At 35.8% G+C, this 19,952-nt stretch overlaps 1 non-coding gene across 1 annotated transcript; it reads right to left on the reverse strand.

The window, feature by feature from the left end:
* Window positions 1-18,999: 18,999 nt before the first annotated feature.
* TRNAP-UGG (transfer RNA proline (anticodon UGG)) lies at window positions 19,000-19,073 on the reverse strand. The gene has a single exon. It is a non-coding gene; the product is annotated as a tRNA-Pro (tRNA).
* Between the last annotated feature and the right edge of the window lie 879 nt (window positions 19,074-19,952).

Genomic DNA, 19,952 nt, shown 5'->3' on the forward strand with positions numbered 1-19,952 from the left:
CTATTATGTTTATTCCATCATTTCATTCATTATCTCGTAACTGTCTCCTTTAATCTCAGTATATTATCGTGGGACGTTTAGTCAGAACAAGTACAAAGTAAAATTTCTCGCCTTAGGAACCTTGAATTGTTAATTATACATATATTTTATTAAAACTCTTAATCCTAAGTAAAATTAGCATTTGCATTTGGATAAAAGTTTTCATAATTTTACTAAAAGTGTTGTAACAAGGAGCGTAGTAAAGTTTTGTAGTAAAGTACAATAACAAACGTGACGTCACAATTCACATGAATCCTGTTCCTACGTACTGCTTACACAATCCGTGGTAAATGTGTGCGTGCTTTTTTCTTTGAATGCGACTAGTGCGATATATATATGAGAGCATTTGTAGACGCAGATAGCTCATGTGTGAGTTTCTGCAGGCAAAACGAAGTCTATTGTAAATTCTGACCAATATTTTACCATGTTATACATGGTTAAATAACAACAACATTAATTTTGTGACATGTTTTTCGGAGTTGTGTAACACCAGGATACGAAATCTTCCTTCAAAACGTGATTATTATATTTTTAGTTTGCTTATATTAGTCACATAATATAGAAGCACCTACGATATTCAAATTCTAGGCTACGGTACTAAAAATATACCCAGGTAATTCTCAAGTTTTTTTAACGTAACTTAAAGGAATTTTTACATTTCAAAACAATTTACTGACAGGGAATATTCTGATTTAGTAAATTCAATTGCTGAAAATGATTGCTAGCTCTGGATTCAGCACTAAGAGAAACAGAGAAAAAGACTGTGTTTAGTAGCAGACCGTATACAGGGTGGGAGATAAGTAAGGGCAAAGTGCAAAGATAGAACATAGAAATACCATGTTGATTTTGAAACAAGTAGAGGGATTGAGCTCAAATGTTGGATATGAGGAATGCATGTAGAGTTCCACTAAATACAAGTAATGAGAATCATGGGGGACATCTGAAAAGCCGCCATGTTGAAATTAGAGCAAAAATTATTTAAGATTTAGGATTTTTTTTTGTTTCTGGGCTTTCGGCATCTAAGGCCATTTAGCCCTACACGTTTTTGAGGTATGATGTCCCTCGGCGAGCACACAATCCGTGGAAAGGGAAGAAAGGAAGCGGCCTGGGACCTATAAGCTAGGTACTACCCCGCCATTTGCCTGGTGTGAATGAGGAAAACCCAGGAAAATCTCATTCAGGGTGGCTGGCCTGAAAAAAACGTTTTTCACTTTTTCGACCGAGTGCCGCCACCGGAAATCGAAAACGGGACCGCTCGCACTGAGGGCGAGAGCGTTAGCGACTACGCCACTCGGGGCCACAGAGCAAAAATTATATACGGAGAAGGGACCAGGTGACATACGGCTCTTGATGTACACCGTCTATTGAAATCAATAGTGGCCAATACAGTTTGAGACCTCTGTTTAATTGCAACTGTTATGGAACTTAAGAATTATTGTGTAGTTGATAAAAAAAAATGGAGACAACAGTGGGCACATTTGAAAAACGATAAAGATGGACAATCGGGCTCGTCACAGTTGTCTTCGGTATCGAAATAGAAGCAGTAGTCGACAGGTGTCATGAATGCGCCAAGTCCTGTTTGCAATTATCCAGTTTTGTAGAAAGCATATCTAATCATATCTTGGAAGCTCGGTGCTACAAACTGGAAGTAGGTGAATGATTGCAAGTTAATGATGTTGTTAGAAAAACGGGGTTTATTATATATTTTACGAAATTCTTTTACGGGTGGAAGAAGAACACATCCAACGATTGTATGAGTGACGCAACCATCAGGGATAAGGAGACGAGTAAGTTTAACATTGTCCGCTTTCTGTACCAACTCTTCACCTTTATTGGTTCTTCATGAATCAGTGAGGAGCAGCAGTTTTATCTGCTCTATTGAAGGTCAGAAAACGTCAGTCACGAGCTCTTTCAGGTTGTCCTTGATCATATTTTCACTTTTACCAGCATATGAACGAATATTAGGAGGATCGGAACGCTTATTGGCTGGAAAGTGTCCTCATTCACGTTTGTGGTTGTTCCTCATTCACATCACCTTTACGACAGTATTGCTACAGTGCCAAATTGTGGAACGCCTCCTATTGTAGAGGTCTCAAACTGTATTGGCGACTATTGATTTCAATAGACGGTGTGCGTCAAGAGCAATTTGTCACATTACCCCTTTCCCGTATATTCTTCTTGCGCTAATTCCAACATGGCGGCATTTCAAACGTCCCCCATGATTCACATTATGCCTATTCAGTAGACCCTTAGACGCATTCCTCATATGCAACATTTGACCTCAATCCCTCTACTCGTTTCAAAATAAACATGGCATTTCTATGTTCTATCTTTGCACTTTGCCAAGTAATAAAAATATATCCTTTTCAGTATGCAAAATGTAGCAGCCTGCCATTCCTATGAGAGGTTTTCAACCAGCCGGCCTAGATTAACAATTTCAGTGCCACTCGCGAGCCACTGAGGTATACTGCGGTATTTAGAAATATAAGATACTGTCGTCTATTTTCTAATAGACTTTTGAAAAACAAGTGATTCTCACTTTGAGTTGTATTCATACATATGAATGTATTAGGGATGACGAAAATTTTCCGGAATCGGAAATTTCATTTTCCAAATTTCGGAAAAATTCCGAATCTTTTTGGATTTTCGGAATTTTTCTGAATTCCTGATGTTTTTCCGAATTCAGGAATTGGTCATTCCTAGCATGTAATATGTATGTTCATGATTAAATCAAGAACCATTCGTTTTATTTCCATGCGCTTTTCACTAATGGGATACTTTATTCCCAAGCACGGCTCGCCTTTGGCGTGGGAGATATGTGGTTCGGATTCCACGTTAATCAGTAGGTCCACGTCTCATATAGCTTCGCTGCTGAAAGGGACGTTAAACTCAAAATCAACTCAACTCAACAAGCAAGGCTCTTACGTATAATATATGATTTAGAAAGTAATAATTAGTTAATTTACAGAATAAGAGAATTTTTCCTAAAATGTTATGCGACCAGAAATCCCACAGAGTAAGGTGGGTTGCTTATAACCAAGGGGTTAAGAACCTCTTTGTACTCGCTTTCTTTAAACGGTTTAACACGGTCTTGATTATGAATGTATAGGTCATTGGGGATGCCGTGATTACTTACATGTCAGTATTGCTCTCTCTCTCTCTCTCTCTCTCTCTCTCTATATATATATATATATATATATATATATATATATATATATATATATATATATATATATATATATATATATATATATATGCCAGAATATCACTTACTTTGTCTATCATTGTAAGGAACATGTTGGACTCTTCGAAAGTGGAAAACTAATCAAATTCAGAAGAATAACAACCGATTTCAGAAACACATTGTAAAAGAGGAAATCAGGGTTTTGTAATGGAAAATTAACTAATTTGAAAAACACATTGAAAAGCAGATAATAATAATAATAATAATAATAATAATAATAATAATAATAATAATAATAATAATAATAATAATAATAATAATAATAATAATGCACTTAAAACAGAAAATAACTTCTTACTACAATATTAGCATTAAAATGTTTTTAAAGTAATGCCAAACCAAACATGTTTATGCTTAGAAAGATTACCATCGTACTTATGTAGTATTAAGTATTAATTTGTTCGGCTTACCGCACTTCAAAAATGTTTTCTAACTAATGATAATAATAATAATTTTTCTTCTAACTAATAATTTTTGCTGCTTTTAAGAGCTTTAATGTTGTCATCTGCTTTCTTGTAATTTGTTGGAAGTTCATTTTTTTTTAAAAAAAAAAGAAGTTTTATTATTTAATAGAATTTTCTCACAGTATTTGTAGGTATATAAGACTCATCGATATAAGCGCACCCATTTTCAATTTTGATGGCTAGGAATAGTTTCATTGCATATTATGAAGATATTTCTTTTAACTATAAAATGATATTTTTAGCAAGGAGTTACCAATGCTTAACTAAATTTCTTTATTGGTTCTTGATTTAATCGCACACACATGTCGGGATATTTGTATGGTTTCTGTGACCAGAGAAAAGTATATATCTAATGTGAAATGGTTAATATAGCAATTGTTTCGAAATCTCGCTATATTTACTGAGTTATTGAACTGTACCTAATTGGAATGTCGTTGTGTACCATAAAGAAACAAGAAGTACATTAAACAGCATAGAACTGGGAAAGTCATTAAAATGGAAATAATTCAAATCTCTATAAAATGTAAGAGGTGCATTTCATTTTTGAACTTATCCTTAGAGGAAACAAAATGCGTCTTATACGTTTACAATTCTACTCTTATTCGCTGGCAGATACAGTAATTTTTCCATAAGCGCAAGGCTGAGCAAATAATTCTGTGAGTCACTTCTAGTCTGCGGAACAAGTCTTGAATGCCCCTGTCGGAGGATATTTTACTACAGTGGACATAATCCCTTAGTTCTGAGCGACGACAGTTTCAATATGTGTTCTAACAGTACTCTATGGAGCCAAAAGTGTTCTAGGATTCTAGTGGACCTTGCCCCTCAGAAGTTCTGTTTCTGCAGTCCCCCAAAGTTCTCCGTCCCTTTCACTTGCTCCTCCAAGACATTAAATAATGATGACATACGCACTATACTGTGGGCAGGGAAAAGAAGGAGTGGGCGAATGTATCTGGACGTTACTGAAAGAGACAGATCTACGTTAAGAAGCTATCAGAGGACCGGTGTGGTGAATGGAACCTTCCTTGTTTTGAGGCAAGTAACTTGCTAATAATGGCAGAATATCTAAGATGATGTTTATGAATACTAGATGGCATGTGTTTAATCTTTGGAACATTCGCCAAGGTCTTGGATTGTTTACCCACAATTCCAAACAAAAGTGATCGCATATCAAAGAACATTAAAGTAAAAATGTCCAGAATCACTTTTATAAATGATATTATTCTGTTAAATATTCATTATTCTTCTTTTGAATAACTCTTGTTAATAAGAATAGGCATTTTTCCCAATTATTCCACTAATCGTACAAGTGTTAAAATAATTTTAAGTCGTATATAGTGTTTCAAGCTATTGTATTCACTTCATAGCTATTAAATACTGGAAGTTTGGTAGCACCTATAGTTTGGGGCAGAAGTTTTCCGACAAAGCCAAGAGTTGGTTTTTGCAACGAAATACGTCAGATTGAGTAAGGAAATAGATATTTTGAAGTCACGACAAAATGCGATAACTGACTTTTTGAGCGAAATATGCCGCAAAACGCGATGAATTACGATTTTTTTTTAAAAAATGTCAATTTCAGTTGTTACAGAAATAAGGAGTCACTTTTAAAGTTACATACATAGAGAAAAGAAAAGCAGAAATTGAATGAAATGGAAGATTAGTTGATCACTCATTTGTTGGGTGCCTCTCAAATCCTGATATAAAATCTTTGTGCAAACTTTTTGTTCACATACCAGGATTTTCAAAGGAAAGTGCAATGTATGAACTTTTGTATGCTGATTTTCATAAGTGTTTGAAGGAAGTTGTGGTGCGCAGTCAAGATGGCAATGACAGGGTTATGGATATTTTACTTGGACAGAGAACCAAAGTGGAGGAAAATTTAAATTTCATTAACTTTTGTCTGTTTCCAATATGGCTTCTAATAACAAATACTGATTCTGAAGTTTTTTAAAATACACTTTGGTAATGAACGATAGAAGATTACAAATGAAAGAAGAAATCAGAATAATAATTTGTAGAGGAGACATACAAGAAGATACTGCGCTAATGTATTGTATGTTTTGTTTTATTTTTTCTTTCTTTCTTTCTTTCTTTCTTTCTTTCTTTCTTTCTTTCTTTCTTTCTTTCTTTCTTCTGTTCTTTCTTTCTTTTTTTTTGCATGTGTATGCGTTTTTGGTGTATAACTAATACAATGTACGGTATTTTGTGATGACAAATGTGAACAAGCTGTCTATCGGTCACGAAAGTCACGAATGTCACGAAAAATTCACGAAATCAGAAAACGGTCATGAAAGTCACGAAACAGTCACGAAATTTAGCTTTTGGATCACAATATTTTTTGGTAACTGTACAAACGTAAGTACAGATTGGAAAGTTTTGTTCTATAAAACATCAAAATTCACCACTAAAAATGTCTATGGTCAGCTTTAGACGTTACCAAATCGCAACCAACGTACGTTTCTATCACATGGATGAAACTTCGGTCTAATTCGCACCCAAATTTGCTCTTGAAAATGTTAGGAAATTTTATGATTTGGTGAAGAAAAGGCCACGAAAGAGTCACGAAATTTCATTTTGGAATTTTAGTAGACACCCTGGTGAAGATACTGTGTTAGTATATTTTAAGTTCGTGGACTTGTAAAAGAAGAAACAAGTAATTTGTTGTTAGTAACCGTATAAAGAATAACTTCAGTGTTTAGGATAAAGGAAAATTCGATTAATCCAGAATAAATGTTTATTTTATGTACTTTGTACAGTATCGTACAGATAAGTGACTTAGGGTTTGCGGTGACCAAGGCGATAGTCATTGCAGGGCCGTTTGCCAGTTGCATGCAGGGGACGGGCAGATTCTCTTATATAAATGGATTTTCTTGTTTTTATTATATCATTGTTTAAAATGGATATTTCGAGACAGGAGGGGGGACCAATTGACTCCCAAGTGACACTACTGCTTGTAAACACAACATAAAAAGTGTTGGCAGTAGAATATTGTCCGTAAAAGTATCAAGAAAATATAGAATGATTCACGATTTTAGAGGTATCTTTATTTACAAATTGCAATATTACTCAGAGTCTCTTAATATTATTGATAAATAATATCTCTTGCACAATCGGGAGTAAGTCATATTTCGCTTTTAACAACTTTTCTGAAATTTTTGCTTTTTCTTGCCATAAGTTTTGTAAATCAATTTTCAATATTTCCTCCGAAATGACACTTGAAATCTAAATTGTATGAAGCTAGAGAACCGAACATTAGTATTAAACAGCTTCCCTAAAATATATTTCCAAGCGCTGTTGTACTTCTCGAATTTGAATCCGGGATATATAGATATAATCGATAGTTGTTCCACGTTTCGATCCTTTTCGAGGTTAAATCTACATTCCTTGCGACATTTGTTGGCTAATGTGTATACTTTTGCTCCAGGATTCGATTCCCGGCGGGAGAGTTTTCAATTTGAGTATATAATGATTCTGATTCTATTTTAAACTTTAGGTCCACATCTGATATAGTAGCCTTGGTGCTAAAAAAAAAGGGCGCTAACTTCAATAAACAATAACAATCTAACAAAATCAGACATCCAACATCTGCAGACTCTCTTTTCAGAAGGAAGGATGGAGGGACTCACAGAGAAACACTCGCATAGAGAGGCACAATGGCTCAGTGGGAGAAAGCACTTACCTCTAGGTGGTTCGATCCCGCGCCAGGTAACAAGGTAGACAACATAGTGCACCTGGGATTCCTCGGAGTGCTCCTGTTTCCTCCCACTTTCTCATTCCACCAATTGTTCGATCATTATTCACTTCTCTTAATTATCCGTGTCCTTTAGCCTAAAGGACATGTTCGTGGAACGTTACACTAAAACGTGGAACGTTCATTTACTCACAAAGCAGGTAAATGATCATATGCACACTGAGAAAATAAAAACGTAAGTGGCGTAAGTAAAAAGCGTAGGTTCTATGTGTAAATCCTCTACTTTTTGGACTTAACGTACAGCAAACGTATAACTGAAATGTATAGACCTATTTCATAGTACTCTACGTACAAGTGTTCCGAATAAAAAGTACTTTCCGTACGAACGAATGAACTGTATGTAGACGATCAGGATCCCACATACAGATGGACGTATACAACATATAGCAGACGAATGTAACATACGTATATGTATGTAAATTGCACGCTCAGACTACTGTCATCACGATAGCCTAAACCGTTTGCAACTGTCACGTTACGAAAGGTTGATGCGAGACTTATCCGGATACACGACCCTCTTCCAATCAATATGCCAGAGAGTGTTCACATGCATATTTTAATCTAAAACATTTATGATTCTGAGTCAATGGAAAGTGGCATAAGAACACGCGTGTCATCAACTCCAGACTTCAGTCTTTGATTACAAAACTATAAATCATAACGGAGAAACTACTCTGTTCATGGCACAAACTCTGGCTAATCTTTATTATTTCATTCTTCTCACGAGATACTGTTTCATATCCTGGAGGATTTTTAAATATTCTTGAACGCAAAAGAGAAGAAGGTAAGCTGAACCAAAGCTTTATCGTTCAATTCAAGTAACATGTACACGTGTGAAATTCCCGAACGAACTACAATTCGTCCACTTCAAACGAATCTTAACATTAGGACCTCCTACCATTAGTTCAAGCAAGCTTTTATCCTCGATATTGACCTCCGGATAATGTATTAAATTCAAATAATCCTTTGCTAATCAATTTATTAAGTATATCTTATTATGTCTCTTCTTTGACATTGAGAAAGCCTTTGCTATAATGTACCATATAGGACTAATTTATAAATCTTATTTCATCCAAATACCAGCAACCTAAATTTATTTCATATTTTACTCTCTACGCAATAGCAAAAACAGTACTGCAGCCATCTATTTTCGATTCTGACAAGGAACGGACATGAACGTGTAATTCGGGTATCCAAATCTGTTAGAGGATAAGAAGTACATAGGTACAAAGTGTTCAAGTATGTGACACTAGCCGTTGGTAAGGTAAAATGGGCACGAGTATTTGCAAATAAAGAGTATCAAGATATAGATTAATGAGATTGAGAACATAGATTTTGAGGATTTAAAAGATTACGAGAAAGATTATAAATATATGAAGAAAAATGATTTAAGAGGATTTACGATTATAATAATGTGAGTTATGTAAGGACATGGAAATAGAGTGGCTCAGATTAAGAATAAATATATAAGAGAAGATATCAGAATTAGTTGTTGGTGTATTTAATGTAGTAGCAAGTAGAGTCAACGAATTGATATTTAGATTTATAAAAGATCATTTTGAAAAGATTTTAACAGAATCAAACCTAGTCCATTCGATAAACATAAAAAACATATGTTTATTCACAAACAACTAGGTGCCATGTACAACGGAGTAAGTCCCAGTGTCCCATTAACCCTGTTAGTATAAACAAATCGTAGACTCGCAGTGAAATAGCTATTGCATGAACGCAGTTCAATACAAAGTCATGGTTTAGGAGTAGGTGCTCGTATAGTTCATTCTCTCCAACAGGATGAAAAAAGGCTTTCCTGAGATTCTGTGTATTGAAACTCACGTACTTGAACAGGGAAAATTCCCTCCAGAAATCCCTCCCATCAACTTTGGACCAATCTGGAGTGGCGAAATGAACTGAAACTATTCTTTTACGTGTAACGTCCCACGTCTATGGTACGTAGATTACTATAAAGGAGACGGATGATTAATGAAAGTGGGTGACTGTGAAATTAAATTTTATGTTCTGCCACTGGAGATCGAACCCGGGACCATATAACACCCTAGACACTAGACCAGCGAGAGTTCTCAATTTACTTGAAAATTATAATCTGACACCTTCGTGGAAACTATGTCTATCCCATTCATAAGCACCCACGCGAAGTGAACGTAAGGGCTCTCAGTTACTGTGAAATTTATTTTTGCATAAAATATTTCGCTAAGGTCCCCAAATATAAATATTTCCAAGATTCCATAGATTAGTCATATTTTACACTTGAGCCAGGAAAAAAAAAAACTATTTTCTCAAAGTACAAACACGAAAATGGCATTGAAACATTTCGGAGTGGGGCTTAGCAACCTTGATATTGGGAGGCTGAATTAACTGTACCTCCAAATTCCGGAGTCTATGTTCCCGATACAGTATTAGTGTTCTTAATTTAACGATATTTGGGCACGGTCGCTCACTGGTAGAGACCTTGTCTCTGGTGCTTAAGGGTCCCTAGTTCGATTCCCAGTCTAGTAAGTTTGTGGTGAACAACATCGTATTCGTAGATTTTTCTCGGGGTAATCACTTTTCCTCCCACTTTCTCATTCCACTAATTCTTCCATCATCATTCACATGCTTTAATCATCTTCTCCCTTAGCCGAAAAAGCATACTCGTAGGACGGTAAACTGAAACACGGCATTTTAAATTTTTTTTAATGGTATTTGAATATTTGTGCTTCTTGTTTTCAAACTATGTATTACTTGAATAAAAATAAAATTTGATCCAAGCAAATACTTATTGTTAATAAACCATATTACAATTTCGGTAATTTATACTTAGCTTCATTAGACCTATCTGATAAGGTGTCATAGATAATCTGTCTGATAAAGGCAATCATATTGCCGAAACCGTAACACAAATTAGTGATAATAAATATTTGGTTTCGACAGTTGTGTAAAATTGATTATTGAAATTTAAATACGGTATATTAATATCCGTATGGGAACACTATCCTCGGATACAAATCCGAGTAGAGGAATGGATTCTCCTTTAAACAGTGGGTGCATGTAGCCTCGGTGCTGATAAAAAAATACTAAACCAGAATGAACCAATGATTTATGTCGGTAGTAGGTTAACACAGGGACGTATGCAGCGGGTGGGTCCCAGGGTCTCAGATCCCCCGAAATGTCGACTTTTCCGTAAGTTTAATCTAATTTTAGAGTTGATTTTACAAAATTTAATATAATTTATCCTCACATTGAATTTGGACCCAAGAAATTATTTGGACTCCAAATAAATTCTTGTGTACGTCGCTGGGTCATAAACGTAATGATAAGCAACTCGTTATCTAGTTCGTTAACTACATATCGAATTAGAAAATGTTGCTGACTCGTATGATACCAATAGTGGACTATTTATATGTTTCGATAGTAACTACTATAGATAAGAGATAGCAAGGCTTTTGGAAAATATATATTTTTTTAAATTTTGCAGCTTTGTTTATATATTTCCATGTAAGAATGCACGAAAATTTACTTATTATTTGATTGTTTGAACTATTTATGTGAGTTATATCTTATAAAATCTACTTCTATCTATATAATGAAATACGTTACAGTTCTTGGTATATTTTAGTTAGTGAGCTTTCATATTTCTAGTTAACAGGATGTCTGTACCATAGAAGTGGTTTTTATCTTTACCAGTTTCTTGATGTATTTTGAAGAGATTGAAATGAATCTGTTACATCACCGTGTCAGGATTGAGCTGTTTCGATTAAGGAGGATCATGATTATCAATCCGGCATCGGTAACTTCTATTCTGTAACGCGATGGGTAACTTGTGAGGGAATCTCTCACTTTTGATTTATTTCCTTTTTGTGTTCTTAAAACCTTGTCAATCGTCCTCATATGCAAAAGTATTGGCTTCATCAAACCGCAGAGCAATCAGCAAGAGCACGATTGTAGTTTTATTACAAGACGAGAGGATTCTGGTGCTGTATCATCTTTATTCCAAAATATTGTATTATTTGATGAGACGATCTGGTTACTCCAAACAAATCACGCAGTCCTATTAGAGTGCAAATCTCATCCGTATTTGTTTCAGCTGTATAGGTTCCCCTGCTGTAGCTGCTTCTCATCTTGCGAAGACGGTAGTTCGTATAGTTTCTTATATCTTCTATTGTCTCATCGGTAAAAGATAACTTCCAGGCTTCAAGAACATTTTGGACGTTTTAGCACCTTCATTTTTAACACCAGGCGGATGAAGAACAATATTCCTTCATATTCTTCGTGTTGATTGTCGTGATGTGTGAGCAGTCCATACAGTAAACTTGTCTCTCCCCAGAAAGTGGACACGGAACTAGGAGAAATGTCATCACCTCCATCAGGAGACTGTTCTCTAAGGCTGTCATACTCCGTAATAATGTCTTTATCTGCATCAGAATCTGAAGAATCATCAAATTCTGACAGCAAGTGAGAACCAACGTCATTGTCATTATCTTCCTCCATTAACCATTGCTGTATCTGGTCTGCCTCTAGATTCATTTTAGCCCGAAATCACATAAGCACACCAACAGAAAGTCGAAAAAATACAAACGCGATAGGTAACTTCTGAGAGATTCCCTCACAGACAGAATAATGCCTTTTACTATCAAGGCTCTCATTCACTCTGCGCACGTGATAGGTCGCTGACAATTTTTCTGATCACGCAGAGTATTTCAATTTCCAGCTAGACGGCAGCACAGGTCAATAGACAAAGCTTTAAAAATACAGAAAGGAAATAAAAACAAAAGTGAGGGATTCCCTCACAACTTATCTATGGCGGGTTAAGGCAAGTGAATAATGATGGAAAAATTGGTTGAATGAGGAAGTGGGAGTACCAGAGAAAATCAACGGATGCGATGTTTTACATCACAAACTCACTTGGCCGGGGGCCGAACCAGGGACCCCGCGGTCTAGAGGTAAATGCTCTATACTTTGACACCGTGCCCCCTATGAAAAGTTTGAGATGTCAGGAAGAGATGTACTTCGTATAGAATCAGACTTCATAACCATGGTTGCTTTTCGGGTGTCAAGGTACGATAGTTGTTCCTACCAGGTTTTTTGGAAGGACATTCAGTATGGCTGTGCTTGTGTGTTTGTTTTTTGCTCCCATCCTTCGTTAAAATCTAGCGAACGTTCCTGCTTATACCTCTACTAGGAAGCTTCACCAATGTGTCAGTTTTCATATATTCTATGTTGTCTAGAGACCTCTCGCATTAAGTACATCACAAACAGATTTGATTCATTCTGCTAGGTTTAATGAAAACAGATATACCATAGAACCCACATTTACGTATTCCGATTTGACACTTATTTGCACTCTACCAATATCAAATCCTTTTTGATCATCCAGGTTATTAAGCCGTTGTTCCTTATACAAGCCCTCATTCATCTTCAGACGTCCCATCATCATTATGTACACAATGAATTACAAATGCGTTAACAGAGCTCTCTCTTGTCTTCATCAGTTCAGCATAACTCCTGAAGAGGAAACAAGTTCGTCAGTTACATTAACGCTTTGTTACTGTTGTCTTGTGGATACAATACTGTCGTTTTAAAATATTAAGTTGGTTCAAGGGAAACGTCAGCTCCAAGTGGGTCATTTCCAAAGGCGAAGCAGTGAAAAGTAGAATCTGTGATCCAAAGAAGTTTTCAATCACACGTTGAACCACCTGATTATCAAAGAAGGTCTTCTCTCTCAGGAACTGTTCATCATAACAGGAAGATATAGTAGTCGATAACACCCAGTAGCATCGCGTGGGCTGTAAGCGCCCGGGGCAAGAATTCCCGGGCGCCCCATCACCCCAGTGTCTTATGAAAAACAACCAGAGTTTATTCTGTACTCCTAGATTTAAATATGGAATGTAAGGTAAAAGAAGTTAGTATAATGTCATTTTTTAAAAAGTGAATTGCTTTTATACTTAAAACATAAAAGTTAGTGAAAACAGGATTCTAATTCTTGTAATCGAATGCTATTCTTGTTTATTTTGAACTTTATACACATCAACATAGTAATAGCGTACAATATACAAGTAACGATACAAATATTAAATTCCAAGATTTTTTTTTTTTAAAAAAAAACCTCTTCTCACAAACGTCTGGAGAGAGTTTCAGTTGAATAACCCTAGGACTAGACGATATTTTATATTACCGATAATTTTCAACTTTAATACTCTATCGGGAGTTCCTCAAGGATCTAATCTAGGTCCCCTGCTGTTTCTTCTTATTAATGATATTTCTCTGAGCATTAGAACTTCTCAAGTTTTTCATTTTGTCGACAATCTCAAATTATACTCCAAAGTAAGTTCAATTGGTGACTGTGTGAAACTTCAATAGGATCTACAAAGAGTTCAAATATGGCGTGATATTAATGAATTAGTCCTGAATGTGTCCAAATGTAAATCTGCATTTGTCACTAGGAAAGAAAATCCATTTAACTTTACCTATACAATAAGTGGCACTTTCTTGTCTACACCAAATACTATCAAAGAACTAGGAGTTATATTTGAAAGCAAATTAATCTTTGCTCAACACGTTAATGCAACAACGAGTAGTGCATATAGAAACCTATGTTTAATTTATGGGATAGGTCAGGATTTCTACAAAGAATTAACATTTAAAACGTTAAATGTTTCGTATGTGAGATCAAAATTAGAATACTGTTGTACTGTTTGGACACCAAATGTCACTTCATACTCTGATGCAATAGAAAATATAGGCCTACAGTTTAAATATTTAAAAATACTTGTATACAAGAAAACCGGTTTCTACCCAAAGTATATTCCCTATGAAGACTTTAGTTAGGAATTTTAGTTTTCAAACATTAGAAAAAAGGAGATGGGTGTTTGATCTGTTGTTCTTACATAAATTATTAAACGGTAAAATTGACTATTCAGAATTAGTTTCAGAAGTATTATTACGTGTCCCAATAGGTAAGGCTAGAACAGGAAACGCTGGGACATTCTATTGTAGAAATGCAAGAACTAATATATTACATCAGTCTCCTCTGTGGAGAATGTGTGCTTCATATAGCGAAATAATTAGATTTCATGTAGTAGATGTGTTGCTTTTATGAAATAAATAAATAAATAATTTTACTTAGTCGTGGCCTGATCATTATTAAAATATCTGAATAATAATAATAATTTTTTTGTTGAAAAATTTCATTTATGAATATAACCTGAATTCACTGATTTGTCGTCCCTAGCCACTCTGGTGGCCCCGCCCACGCGACGGTCCTGATAGCACCTCCGGACAGTAAGAAGTTGACAACTTTATTCTTCACACTGGGTTCCCTTATGGAAACGTGAAATACAATGAAATATCTAGTTTTACGGTTCCACGGCTAGGTCCGTTAGGCTAAAGGAGACGGATGGTTAATGACAATATATTATCATGAAGGAATTGGTAGAATAACAATGGGGGAGAAAACCTGTAAACACCATGATATTGTCCACCAATACTAACAAGAGTTGGAATCGAACCAAGGAACCATCGCTGTAAAGGAGAGCGATCTACCACTAACGTAATAATTGTATATTCTGAAATATTACTACATCACAAAATTTTGAAACTACTCAGGTATACTCTGATCGGCGTTATTGATTTTCCTACTAGAACAAAATAAGAAGAAATAACACTAAATTGTTACCTTATTCAATACTCATTTGAAATAAATACTATATAACAATTATAATTATTGTGCCAGCCTTATATAGTTACTAAATACGTTTTAACATAAAAGATGCAGAGTTTGTATATTATTTACCTTTATCCTGACATTTATATACAAGAAAGAACAAAATATTCTTGCTCGAATATTCTTTCTTCTTAAATAAAGCAAATATTCTTTGATTGAATGAAGCTTAAATGTCAATTTTAATAATTAATTTTTAAAAGACGTTACAGTATGCCACCTAGTACGCAATATTTTGTATTAATTATTAGCACTATGCTAGATCTGTTCCATCTAACAGAACCTTAAGAACTCCAGCCAACTGATTGAGTAAATTAAAAAGTCTGGATAGCATTTCTGTAGGACCACATGCTGCCATATTTTAATATTTCATAATGTATACTGACTATAGAATACCAGGTATTCCATACTTACAGACTCTAATTGTAGGGTGAGTTTTATATCTATAGACAGGATCGGATCCAGGATTTTCTGAGGGGTGTGCACCAATAACTATCAGTACATGTGAATCAAATTTATTTTTTTTTAAATGCCTTTAGGCATCTGTGATGCGTATGAGGAACATACCTAAACTATTCTATTTAGCAAAACCGCCTACTTTTAAGCCAGAAACGGAAACATGACATGAAATTTTAGGAAACTATTGTTATTTCCACGGCCAGTTTCTCACTTTAGATAATGTATATTTAGAACCGGGGCACGCGCACCCCCCTAAATCCGACCCTGTCTATAGATATATCAATACCATCCAAATGTGTTATCAGCTGCTATAAAAATGTGGGATGAGGTTCCTATGCAGGAGGCAATAAAATTGATGACGAAAGAAAATGGTGAGCTGCTTAAAGACAGTAAAAACCATTAACGTTCCATGTGAGACACTTTTCAGGTTGGATACCCAGTAAATAAGAAACAAAATCCTAACTTAGGAGGAAGACAGTTTTACCACCGAAAACACAGGAACATTATGCTCTTACAATGGAAGCAAATTGTTTGCACTGGTCAGACGAGATTTACATATGATGTCCTTTCAGTTCGACAAAAAGAATGGGATTTTAAATGTATTTCATTGAGACAGAACCAGTAGAGAATGGCTGTGTCCAGTAGCGTATTTAGGATCTTGTTTCGGAGGGGGCATGAGAACCAGTAAGAAGCATTTGTGTTGTACGCATAATACGAAAAACTAATAATGAAATTATTTCGGGGGGGGGTTGAGCCCCATAGATACCCCCATAAATACGCCACTGGCTGTGTCCCATCATGAAAAGGCATAAGGACAAGTGTTCCTTTCGCAAGCCACCAATAACTTCTTTTCATTGGACCAACGGCTTCGAGAAGCAAACTGTTAACAATTTTTTTTCACCCTCCTCACTGATGAAATGGAGAGGAAAAATTACCCATTGCCAGGGGATACTCAATGTTGACGAAGTGGACTGAGTATTGTGCAGAGGAAGGTATCACGAGTTCTTGCAGTGAATGCATATATACTTGATTTTCAGAAACTTAATTATCCTCTTTAAAGATAGAACGAATTATTTGCTAAAGTAGTGATAAACAGGCCCGTATCCACGGAGGGCTAGGGTGGGCCGGGCTCCATAAATTTTAATTGCCCCCCTAAAATTTTCACGGTAGGCTTGCAAATGAACTATAATATGGTTGGGTCGCCCCCCTAACTTCTACCGGCCCCCCTACATTTTTGGTCTGGCTACGGGCCTGGTGATAAACATTTATAGCCTATTAATTTATTTGATAGCAGTTTATGGGTACTAGATGGATGAATTTGCATCTTCCCAATATTTTACTGTGTTTGGGCGATTCTTTAAAATTCAGAAATATCACCAGTGGGCTCTAATGCAACACAATGATACATGATGTCTGAAATCATTTATTTTACACATATCAATGTTTTTAATGTAATTGTTACACTTTGAAGAGGATTCTTGTTAATAATTATAGTACTTTATAATTTTCAGAGAACAAACAGAAATTTTTGCAGTTGAAGGTTCGGTTCTCTCGCCTCTTTCAGAAATTGGTGCATTTGGTATGGTCCTGAGTTCGTTTCCACGTGAAAGAGTAAAGAATATTCATTTCACATTGTTCATTTTCATTAATTATCGTAATTATTCATTTCCATTTTTAAAGTTTAGACCTTGAAAAGCATAATTATGGGATGTTCAAATAAAAATAATAATAATCGTAATTTTCTCTTTCAAAAATCATATTGCTCAATAACGCTGATAACTGTAGTGTGTATACATATCCTTGAAGACAACATAGTAAGATATACGCGTAGCGTTATTGCACGTAAAAAAGATTAGATTTTCTCGTGACTTTTCGTGAAAATGGCAAAAGTCCAGTAGCAAGCGTTCGTTCTCAAACCTACTGAAGCAGTCCAATTTCTAAGTATACATAATATTATCCATATAAGGTTTTCAAATATAATAATAATAATAATAATAATAATAATAATAATAATAATAATAATAATCAGTGAGTTTTCGTTTCACACTGTGGAATTACGGTAGATTTACCAACTATGCGAACACAATTCTCAAACTTGGGATAGTACACCCAGTGTTCCTTCCAGACCTGTTTTTGGGGGGCCATTCCCCGGAGCTCTGAGAGTGCCCCCCTCCCCGGAGGAGACGAAAATAATACGTCTATAATATAACAATCAATAGTATAGTATCAGCAGTGCCCCCTGGAATACCAAGTGTGCCCCCACGGAACATTGTTTCTGTAAGAGACACTGAGTACACCAATCCTCATGATCCTTCACCTCTCCGTTTTCAATCGCTAGGACAACAAATCCATCGTTAACGTCAAAGGAATCAATCATTGCATTTGAAAGGTAAAGGAACTAATCGTGAGATAGTAGAAAACAGTAGGCAAGAAAACACGCCTTTATTAGTATTTCATAGAATTACTAAGTTAGAAGAATGACTTTACAAAATAACATGCATATTTTCTGGTCTCGAATGTTCACGCAATACGACGATTCAAAAATAAATATTGATGATTCAATTCAGGGTGCAATTCAAGAATGTTTTAACATAAATGTCGTTAACTTCATTACTATTCTGCGCAATACAACCTTCTATTGGGACGCAGAATAGATTGCGAGAAACCATTTGTTGTCACCTCTTTATCTCTTCTGTTCTATTTAGATCAATATCAAAAGCGGAAACAGCATTAAATTCCTGCCACCCCGGATTTACTAGACACTGTAAGTGTGGATGGTGTCTTTCTTTCGAACGCTGAATTGATTCGAAAAACCGCTTATCTATACGAAATAAAAATGAATATTGAAATATCATACATCTGTTTCTGTATTTGTTTTATGCTGATCGACGTTGAAACCGGAAGTGGATAATTTTTATAACTTGTGGTTTGAATAAAACTTAACTGACCAGATGTAACATATTGTAGGGAAGCTAAATTGATTTAAAGCAAAACTACTTGTCGCAATCTGTTACTGGTCTTGGTCAGTGGAGATCAATATGTGAACCAGAAGTAACAATAATTTCTATCACTTTCGGTTTTTAGGGATTTACCATTTAGATTTCTGGGCTCTCGGCACCTACGACCATTCAGCTCGTCACGTTTGAGGGATGACGTCCCTTGGCGAGCACGTCATCCCTCAAACGTGACGAGCTGAAGAAGAAAGGAAGAGGCCTGGGACCTATAAGTTAGGTACCACTCCGCCATTCGCCTGGTGTGAATGAGGAAAACCCAAGAAAACCTCATTCAGGATGGTTGGCTTGAAAAAGCGTTTTAAACTTTTTCGACCGAGTACCCCCACCGGGAATCGAACCCGGGAACACTCGCACCCAAAGCGAGAGCGTTAGCGACTACGCTATGTGGGGCCACCATTTTTGGTTTTAGTAAAGACATGAGGGTAAAGAGGGTATCCTTTCCTAAGACACTGAAACTATTTCAGAAAATTGTTTGTCGTTATCTATCACTGTTTATTTTTTCTATGGTGATCAACTTTAAAACCGGAAATATGTAATTTTGCCACTTCCGGTTTGAATACACGGTTAATGTAAGTAGGAGTGAAACTAATTCTTAGAGAAGTGAATCAATTAAAAAAAAAATGCGTCTCGAAATTCCATGCCGCTTTGGTCTGAAATTTGTCGAAAGACGGGAGTTAGGAAGTGTACGTTCTACAGATTGTTGGAAAATTGAACTCAAAATTTGATACATCAGAACTATTGAATCATAAACATGAATATAATGAAACTGCTATTCAATGAAAACCTGTCCCACGAGATATAAACCATTGGGAAAGACATAAATGCTTGCCCTCATAAATGCCAGAAACATACGAAAGTGAAGCTTCTTATTCTTAAAAAAATCACGAATGGAAGACAGATGTAGCATTGCTTGTGCACCAATGGGAATGTTACTGTGTAAAATGGGTTTGAATGTATCATTTAGAAAATAAAACGGCACATTGACAGCACGTGCAAATATCCCACTGCCATGATAATGGCACACCGTAAGATACACAGTTCTCCGACATTATGTAGTAATATGACAACACTGACAACACCAGACGGTGGCAAGATATAAGTGCGGCAACCAACTGCAAACTTTGTGGAAAAATTGATGGGACTGACAACCCTGTTAATAATATACTTGGAACAGTGGGATGCGAATGCGCACAGAGCAATCATGAACTTTCGAGAAGAGAAACATATACATGAGTTGTCTGCCGCTCTCAGTAAGATTTTATTATGTGAC

The sequence above is a fragment of the Thermobia domestica genome, chromosome 2, assembly GCF_964235325.1.
Source record: "Thermobia domestica chromosome 2, izTheDome1.hap1.1, whole genome shotgun sequence".
Lineage (NCBI taxonomy): Eukaryota > Metazoa > Arthropoda > Insecta > Zygentoma > Lepismatidae > Thermobia > Thermobia domestica.